The sequence below is a fragment of the Papaver somniferum genome, chromosome 10 (assembly GCF_003573695.1).
Source record: "Papaver somniferum cultivar HN1 chromosome 10, ASM357369v1, whole genome shotgun sequence".
Lineage (NCBI taxonomy): Eukaryota > Viridiplantae > Streptophyta > Magnoliopsida > Ranunculales > Papaveraceae > Papaver > Papaver somniferum.
Window position 1 is genome coordinate 150,183,929 of NC_039367.1, and position 10,618 is coordinate 150,194,546.

The window sequence follows — 10,618 nt, forward strand, 5'->3', positions numbered from 1 at the left end:
TCCTGATTTACCCCGTCAAAAGTCTCTAATTAAATGAATTTCTCTTTTAGTAATTTTCTTAGGAAGAATAAAAGTAAATATGTTTTAGACACGTAGAGTTTCAAGAACAGATTTAGCTAAAATTTCTCTTCCATAGCAGTTAGAGATTTGCTTTTCAAGCCTATTAGCTTACCACTCATTTTATCTAACAGATTATCAGAGCAAGCAATTTTCGATCTATTAGTAAACAGGGGGCCTCCTAAGTATTTATCATCAAGTTTGATTTTCTTAACTTTAAGAATGTTGATTATGGATTTACCGAACGCATTACTGATGTGAGGGGTGAAAAAAAATCCCAGACTTGAAGAAATTTATCATTTTCCTAGAGGTCTTATCATAGTCCTCAAGAATTTTTAACAGATTTGAACTCTGATTTAATTGGGCTTTTGCAAAAATTAGACAGTCATCTACGAAGAGCAGGTGACTAATACTCGGGCAATGATTGTTGATTTTGAATCCAGTGATAATACCATATTGGTTTCCGCGTTAGTAAAGGTCCTAAAAAAGGATTCCATACACAAAATAAAAAGATAGGGAGATAAAGGATCTCCCTGCCTCAATCCTCTAGTTGGCTTGAAAAGTTTACGAGGGTTACCATCTATGACAATGACAGAAGAACTGATGCTTATGCACTAGTGAATAAGATTACACCAAGCCTCATAAAATCTCATTCTTCTAAGAATAACAATCAAAAAATCCCAGTCCACCCCATCGAACGCTTTAGAAATATCAATTTTTTATCCTAGATAATCAGTTTTAGATTTATTTTTATTTTCCTTCATGGCATGATTTATCTCATGAGCAACAAGATTGTTGTCTGAGATAAGCCTTTTCTTGACAAAAGCCAACTGATAGGGAGATATCAGTCTGTCTAGATAGGGTTTCATCCTATTATCTAGGACTTTGGAGATAATGTTATACGCAATATTGCACATGCTTATAAGTCTATAATCCCGTGGTGTAGTTGGATGCAACACCTTCGGGATCAGAGAAATGAAATTCTAGTTTATTTGAGTAAGGATGTGACCACTACTGAAAAAAGCTCACAATGTTTTGATCACATCGTTATTGACAAGCCCCCGATTCTTCTGAAAGAAACAATCCGTGAAACCATCTGGTTCCAGGCTCGCATCAAGAGGCATTACTAAAAAGAGCATCATGAAATTTATTAAGGGTTGGTTTAACCATAAGCAAGATATTATCCTCGTTAGTAATTTAAGAGGGAACAAGATTAACAATCTCATTATTTATAACATGGGAAGAGGTGGTAAGTACATTTTCAAAGTGAATGTTCAAACAATTGGCAATGTTATCCCTACCTTCTAACCAGATGTTATTACTATTATCCAAACCATCAATCTGGTTCCGTCTTTGTTTAACAACAACATTCTGATGGAAATAATGATTGTTCTTATCTCCTAACAGTATGGTATTTTCTCCACCCTTAAGTTTCAGCATTTCTTCCTCGTACTCATACATTTTCTGAATTTCAAATTTAGTGTTCAACAAATTTGGGTGATATATTCTAATATTACGAATGTTCATGATATTATCAAGTATATTATTTAGGGGTACAATGTTATTTTGTATATTACCAAAGTAACGTATATTCTAGAGCCTAACTTCATGCTTAATAGTAGAAAGTTCATTAACAAGAACAAAAGCGTGAGATCCATGAAAATGACTATTCAAGGAGGACTGGATTAGGTACATTTCTGTTCCTCCTGAAACAAACCAAAGTACTTAAAAGTTTTGTGGCCTGAAATAGTAGGAACCTCAATATTGAGTAAAATAGGGGAGTGGTCAGATCCCACATGGCTCAGATGTCTGAAACTACTATTGAGAAAAAGGAGTAAGACTTTTCCCATTAGCCATACCTCTATCCATCATTTTTTCTATGAGGGAGGTACTTCTTGCTTGTTGGACCAAGTAAAAGGAAAGCCAATGCAACCAACATCCTTAAGGCCAAGATTATTAAACATGGTTAGCCGAGTTACCACCCCTTTTATCATCCAGATGGAGGATAACATTTAGATCACCTAGGACAATCCAAGGCGTAAACATGTTTGTGCCCATGTGATTCACTACACTCCAAGATTCCTCTTTTCGTTTATCCTTGTGAGGACTATCATACATACAAGTCAGAGTCCACAAAGTTTTAGCCTTTTCATTCCAAATTTCACATTTTATCTGGTTAATAGGGGACATTTAATTGAACAGATTTATCCCAAGCTACATCTAGACAGACAAAATTATAAAAAATAGAATTATGCAGAGTATCTTCAACAAAAGCATGACGTTATTCAGTTTCAGACAAGAAATGATGTTAGGTTCATTGGTATTAATGAGTTTACGTAATTATTGCTTGTGTTTCTAGGACCAAGGCCCTGGCAGTTCCAAGATAGGATTTTAACAAATTGATATTTATAACTTTGGTGATACCATTTTTCTTCCTCTATTTATACTATTAAAAAATCAAACATGCACAAGAAAATATCTCACTCGCTTGTTAGCTTAATTTGGTTGAACTCTCGTTTATAAATCATTTTAGCTCGACATGAAAGCCTCATGTCCAAAAGAAGATATACATGGGATGATCGCATGCGACAAAAAGATGTAATTTAAGGTATTTGTGGGAGCAACACCCTGTAATCCTATCCAAGGGTTAGCATATTAACGTTCACTCGGTGTACAATATTTGCCTAATTGAGTATTACCTAAGCTGTCCTCCGAGTTAGCCAATGATGGTACTAGGAGGATCAGAGTGAGCCCCATGACAATGACAAAGGTTGTTAGTTGCCTACCCTACTGGGTGGGTTGGCTCCTAGAGACCTTTTTCTTCTTCTATATGGGCTTCAAAGCCCACATGTATAGCAGAGAAGCTTCAATATAAGATAAGAACGATTTTTTTGGGGACCATGGTTTTTTTGAGGGGATCATGGTTTTATTAGACCACCTTCCCTATAGTTATAAGGAGTGTCCTAAAACACTGAAATGACTAACCAATCCTTAACCTAATTTAATTTAAAACCAACTCAATAACCACCTATATATATATATAACCACCACCTTCTCCCACCACCACCTCCCATCATCGCCGATTATCACCACCACCACCTCCGATTATCACCACCACCAACCACCGATTACCACCACCACCACCGCCCACCATCGCCGATTACCACCACCACCACCACCTCTGATTATCACCACCACCAACACCGATTACCACCACCACCAACCACCACCACCACTATATATATATATATAGCTTAATTTAAAAAATTAACAAAGATATTCTCACAAACCCATTACTTGTCATTTGTTTTTGGTTGAATAAATGAGAAGTAATCATTAAAATGAGTTGAAAATGGAAATTGCAGAGAGGTTTAATGGAGGGTTTTTTTTCAGAGAAAATTTTGGTTATCACGAATTAAATTTTTCTTAACCGAACTCAGAGTTCGGTTGATTCGCAAAAAAATACGTTTAACCGAACTCCTTGTATTAGAACAACACAAGTCCATAAGTTCGGTTCCTTCGCAAAATAAGAATATCACCGAACTTTAGTTTACGAAAATAATGAGAAGTCCACAAGTTCGGTTCGTTCGCAAAAATGTTAAGTTTTCTTTGTAACCGAACTCTACCTTTGAAACTTCGTAACCGAACTCTACCTAATTCGGCAAGAAATAAATTTCGTAGTAACCGAACGTTTTCCTAATTGCATATATGCATATATAAGCCCAGTTCGGTTGATTCGCAAAATATGTTGAAGTTTGCGAACGAACCGAACTTCTAACACTAGGTTACTTTTAACCTACAGTTCGGTTGGGAACTTGATTGCGTTGAAGTTTGCGAACTAACCGAACACACAAGATGTACCCAAATAAATTGTTAAGTTCAAAGTTCGGTTACCTACCATTTTATCCTAGGTAACCGAACATTACATTGTACGACCAAAACCTCCATTAACGAGCGAGTTCGGTAACCTGTGTGTTTGGAAAACGTAACCGAACTACACTTTCAGATGTGTTTGGTTACATGTTCTTGACATATGGTAACCGAACTGGCCCAAATCTACATAAAAAATTTCATTTTTTTTGAAAGTTTGGAGCAATTCAACAAACATTATCTAAGTTTGAAGCATACCTAGGTACCCCAAATACCCTTCCTCTGGCTGTGGTTGATAAAATCCATCATTTTTCATGTTTTCCTTCTTCATCTTCTCTAACTTTATTCTCTCAATAATTCTACTTCTTTAAAAAAAAACCAAAAAACCATCTGATTTTTTAATCTCACTAATTATGTTTAACTTAATCATCTCACTAATCATTACACTAACTATTATTAACACTAACTAATCAGCACCCAAAATTAATCAGGAGGGTGATTTAGGTATTAATATAAATATCTACAGAAGGGGTGACCTATATTTACTTCTAATGTCTTTACCCAAAATAAAACCATGGTCCCCCAAAAAAACCATGGTCCCCAAAAAATCGTTCTAAGATAAGGGGATGCACTATTGCATTATATATGATTTCTCGCCGCCCCATTGTCAGTTTGTGTGTTCATTTAATTTGGCCAGTGTCTTCTCCATATAGTATAGGATCCTACTTGTCCGTTAAAGCTACAATTTGCAAGATTCAATACAACAGATGGCAAAGGTGACATTATGAAAATTAAATGTGCAAACGAAATACACCTTGCTACATCAAACTACAACATTTGTTCTGTTCCAAACCAAGCTTTTACTTCTGACAGAAATAGTCATGGCATGTATATTCAGAAATAGTCATGGCATGTATATTCTGGGAATAGAATTGTATTACTTGATAATCAAGGAGTTACATACAAACTGTTCTTATACACATGAACAGAGAAAAACAAGGCAACAAAATATTACAACATAATGGAGAATATACATGCCTAAGGAACCAATATATGGAATAGTATGATATCTCCAACATAATAAGATAATATATGTAGAGATAATATTTCTAACACCCTCCCTCAAACTCAAGATGGTGCAGAGCACATATTGAGTTTGGAAGCCAAGAAATGAAGCCGAGCTGAAGGTAGAGTCTTGGTGAAGATATCTGCCAGTTGCAATTCTGAAGAAACATGGGGCAGGGTGATTGTCAGATGTTTCAAGTGATGTCGTACAAAGTGGCAGTCTATCTCAATGTGTTTTATACGCTCATGAAATACAACATTGTGAGCAATATGAATAGCAGCCTTGTTATCACAGAAGAGTGGAGTAGGTTCAGACAACTTAACTCCCATATCTTGAAGCAGCCATCGTAGCCAAACAATTTCTGAAGTAGTGTGAGCAAGAGCTCGGTATCCAGCTTCAGCACTTGACCGAGAGACCACAGTTTTTTTCTTACTACGCCAAGATATTAAAGAATTACCTAAAAAATAGGCAATATCCAGTGGTTGATCATCGGTCAGTAACATCAGCTGCCCAGTCAGAGTCGGAGTATGCGCGAAGACGAAGATCTGAATTTATTGAGAAGTGTAATCCCTGATATAAAGTACCTTTGATGTAACGTAAAATTCGAAGCACAAAAACAAAGTGTGTTGATCTTGGAGATGACATGAACTGACTCGCAATATGGATTGCATGGCTGATATCTGGTCGTGTAATGGTGAGATAGTTAAGACTCCCAACAAGCCGTCGATACATTGTTGGATTAGATAGTGCCTGTCCTTCATAACAGTTAAGTTTAGCATTCAGTAAGTGGTGTATCAACAATCTTTCTATCTGTTAACCCTGCACGCTGGAGAATATCATATGCATACTTTACTTGAGAAATAAAATATCCATCACAAGATTTGTCGATTTCAATCCCAAGAAAGTATCTTAAGGGACCAAGATCTTTTATTTCAAAGCAGGATCTTAGATGAAGCTTCAAAGCATGAATTTCCTTCGAGTCACTGCCTGTAATGATCATGTCATCAACATAAAGGAGAAGAATAACCATTCTTATTTTCAGTTTTCCGGGTAAACATAGCTGAATCTATGCACTTTGAGAAAATCCATATTGAAGAATAGCATTGGAGAATTTTTCGAACCAAGAACGAGGTGCTTGTTTGAGGCCATATAGTGCTTTGCGAAGTTTGCATACTTGATTTGGAGAGTGGGGTAATCCAGGTGGAGGTTGCATATAAACTTATTCTTAATGTTCTCCATGGAGGAAGGCTTTCTTAACGTCCATTTGATGAATATCCCAATTCTTAGCAGAAGCAACAACAATAAGAGTGCGCACCGTAGTCATACGAGCAACAGGGGAAAATGTCTCCTCATAATCGATACCATACTCTTGTGTGTATCCTTGAGCAACCAAACGAGATTTGTATTGTTCTGTTTTCCCTTCTGAGTTTGTCTTTATCTTATACACCCATTTACTACCAACAACAGACTTCCCAGGAGGAAAATCTACCATGTCACATGTATTTGCATTCTTGTGTGTTGTTAACTCTTCCCCATAGAGTCTTGCCAATCAGGAATGGCAGTTGCTTCCCTGTAATATTTGGGTTCATGCAGAGACAAGATAGAAGATAAAGAGAAATGATAATCAGAAAACTTAGCTGGTGGTCGACGAGTACGAGGTGGAAGTGTCGTATCTTCAGTCACAGGATTACTTTCTAGAGAAGCAATGTCAGGATCTTCCGTAGAGTTGTTGGTGGTGATTTCTGAGACTTCTAGAGGAGAGATAGTTTCTGGATTGGGAGTAGTAGTGATAGGAATACTTTGAAGATTGTGAACTAGGTGAAGATACATCTTCGAAGGGATCCAAATATGAGAAACTTTCTAAGCTAGATGATTTACTGCTAGGAAGAGACCAGAATGGTATTTTATCCCAAAAGGTGACATGTCTAGAAACACGTAATCTTCTACTTTCAGGATCAGAACAGCGATATCCCTTTTGTTCTATTCCATCTCCTATAAAAACACAGATGGCATTGTTTTTACCTAGCTTGTTACGTTCTCTTTCTGTAAGAAGAACAAAGCATGTAGAGCCAAAGACACGAAGTTCAGAGTAATCTGGTGGAAAATTGTAAAGGCTTTCATACGGTGATATTCCTCCTATGACAGCAGTAAGGATACAGTTGATGGTGTACACCGTAGTGAGAACTGATTCACCCCAAAAATTAGAAGGAACATATGCAGAAAGAAGTTGAGTTCTTGTTGTTTCAATGATATGACGATGTTTTATATCTGCAATTCCGTTTTGTTCTGGGGTTTCTTTACATGATAACTGAAGTTGTGTACCTTCGATTTTGAGAAACTCTTTAAAAGGATTGGATATGTACTCTCCTCCTTGGTCAGCACGAAAGGTTTTGATAGATTCTCCAAACTGAGTTTTAATCATCCTAGAATAATCAACGTATAGTTTTAGGAAATCTGATCTTGAGTTGAACAAGTATATCCATGTAAAACGAGTGTAATCATCAATAAAAACCACATAATATAATGCCCCTCCCTTAGATGCAATGGGAGATTTTCCCCAAACATCTGAATGAATGAGATCAAAAGGTGCAGTGGATAATGTAGTGTTATTATTAAAAGGAAGAGCTGGTTGTTTTCCCAACTAACATGCAACGCAATAAGGTTCTTTTTCTACTTAAATAGCTCCTAATAATCCTTTATTAGTCATATATGTGAGACGAGAAAAGGAAACATGTCATGACTTGTAATGCCAAGACATAAATGGTGATACAGTTGAAGGCAAAACGGGTGCATATGCAACAACTGTTTTATTCTTGAATTGCTGAGGAATTATGATAATTTCAAGGAGATATAGACGACCAACTCTACGACCTATCCCAGCTAGCTTCCCTGTTCTGGAATCTTGTATCACACAACCAGAAGGAAAGAAGAAAATATTAATCCCTTGATTACATAGTTGTCCAATTGATATAAGATTCATTCTAATCTTTGGGACAAGAAGCACATCAGGTACGTATATCTTATCTGAAAATTTAACTTGACCAATATGACTAGCAGTTATTTCTGATCCATCTGTTGTATGAATATTAGGTGTAACAATGGGATGTTTATTCTCAAACAATGTCGAATCAAAAGTCATATGATTTGAAGCACCCAAGTCAAGAAACCAGCCAGTTGAAAGAATACATGTTGGAACTGAGAGAGCAGTAGCTGCTGAAGGATTATTACCAATTGAAAGTGCTTGTTCGAGCATCTCTTGAATATCAGCTAGATTGGTTGGAGTGGATGTTGTTGATTCATAACTTTTCTCAACATCTGGTGTTGCCAAGATGGATGGAGCAGAGTTATATGTGGATGGAGCAGCATTTATCCTTCTCTTTTCTCTCATATTCCTAGATGATGGTGATGTACAATTACCTACAATATGTCCAGGTTCTTTGCAATAATTGCAATGAGGTTGTGAGCTTGAATCTTGTGACACATCTGATGTTGCTGTGCTAGGTGGTAAAGTGCAGTTTTTGGATATATGTTCTGGTTTCTTGCAGTTATAACACAGGACTTGGGTTGTATCACGATGATATTTTGAGAGCTGAAATGGTTGCTAAAGTTTGTTCGTGAAGGAACTTCTAGTACTGTGGGAATGTCAGGTTTGATTCTTTTCCTAGTTTCTTCAGTAATGAGTTCAGAAAGTGCAGTTTCTACAGTTGGTAGAGGTGATCGACGGAGGATGGATTCTCTAACAGTCTCAAATTCATCTCTCAATGCCATTAAGAGCTGAACTAGCCGTGACTCTTCCCTATATTTCTCCCATATTTCAATATCTACTGTCCAGTTAGGTTCCATAAGGGCCAAATGATTCCATAGAACTGATATCTCAGAGTGAAAGTCAGAAATGGACTGATCATGTTGTTGTTTCATGGATCTGATATCTTGTTCAAGCTTATAACGTTGAGCAAAGTTAATTTGAGTATACCTTTTTGAGAGAAAATCCCACGCTTGTTTGGCAGTCTCAAACCTGGTGAGTTGCATGCTTATGGATGTTATCACGGTGTTGTTAATCCATGTGAGTATCTTGTGGTTATTTATTTCCCAATCTTCCATACTTTCTCCTACATGCTCCTTATCTTTTTTTTGCACTCGATTCAGCAGTGTTAGGACGTTTAGCTTTACCATCAATGTATTTCCACATTCCTTTCCCTTTGAGAAAACTTCTCATAAGAAATGACCAATGATTATAATTGGTTCCATCAAATTTCGCAGTAATGGGTTGATAGTCTTCTCTTGACATTTTGAAGTAAAAGAAGAAGAAGAAGACACAAATGAATAATTGCAGCTAGGGTTTCTGTTGTTGACAAGATAGAAAGCGAACAACAAGTAGGTAGAGGTTAAACAATGCAAGGCTAATGGTATTTGATATCTCAGAGTTGTGTTGCAGCAGAAGATGGTTTTTCAGATCTTTCCAGGCTCTGCTGCCATGACAGAAATAGTCATGGCATGTATATTCTGGGAATAGAATTGTATTACTTGATAATCAAGGAGTTACATATAGACTGTTCTTATACACATGAACAGAGAAAAACAAGGCAACAAAATATTATAACATAATCTAAGTCCTTTAAAATCCTAAGTCATTTGAGCCCCACGTTGAATGGTGAGCGTCACCGTTCAACGAGAGAATAGTGAGTTTTCGAGAGGATCACAATCGCTGAGAGAAGAGTTCTCACGTTAAACCTGGAGATGACACTTGGCGAGACTATATTGGTCAAGGGGTTTAATCTTTTTTTCCTCGCAAAATTAACAAAAAAAAAAAAACAAAAACCTTAACCTAAAATTATTTCCGCCTCTCTTCCTCTCGATGTTCTCCATCTATCAACTAACTGATTCTTAGTTTGTCTCATTGTAGGATTCTTTTGCGGAAAGAATCCACGAATTTATGTAACCAAAATCAGGATAATGCAGAAATTGACTTCTTTTAATTCACACGAAAAGTCTTTTCTGTGACTCCCTAATCCTTCTGTTTCTTTTCTCTTTTTCGGCTGCTTTTCTTCTTTTTGTTTGTGCTTTTCTCGGGTTTTTCCGGGTCTTCGCTTCTGAAACTATACAGTGGTCTATTCTTTTTGGTTCTGAAATTCATAATTGATTCACTTTTTTTTTTTATATTCCATATGATAATACATTAATAAGATTCGGATTCTTACTCCCAAGGTAAGATTTTACTTTTTAAAGCTAGGGTTTTTGAGAAGATTTATATTGAAAACTGGGTTCAAATTGAGATGTGCAGGTTTATTATGGTTTTTTTAGTGAGTTTGAGATGGGTTTCAGTGAATAACAAATTTAGGGTTTTCAAGAAATTAGTGAATCACAGAATTTGGTGGTGATGATGCGAGATTGTAATAAAAAATACCTGTCATTGTCTGCATCTAGGTCATTTTTTATTAATAGGTATGATGAAGTAAAGACCTAGATGTAACAGCTTGGCTCTCATGATCAGGTACCATATTTCATCAACTTTGACGGACCAGACATATATAATGGTAGAGTTCGTATATTTCCCCAATGTAATTGCTTTCTATTGCCGATAATTATTTAGTGGCTTCCTGCTCATAATTTTTTTTACAAAAATGA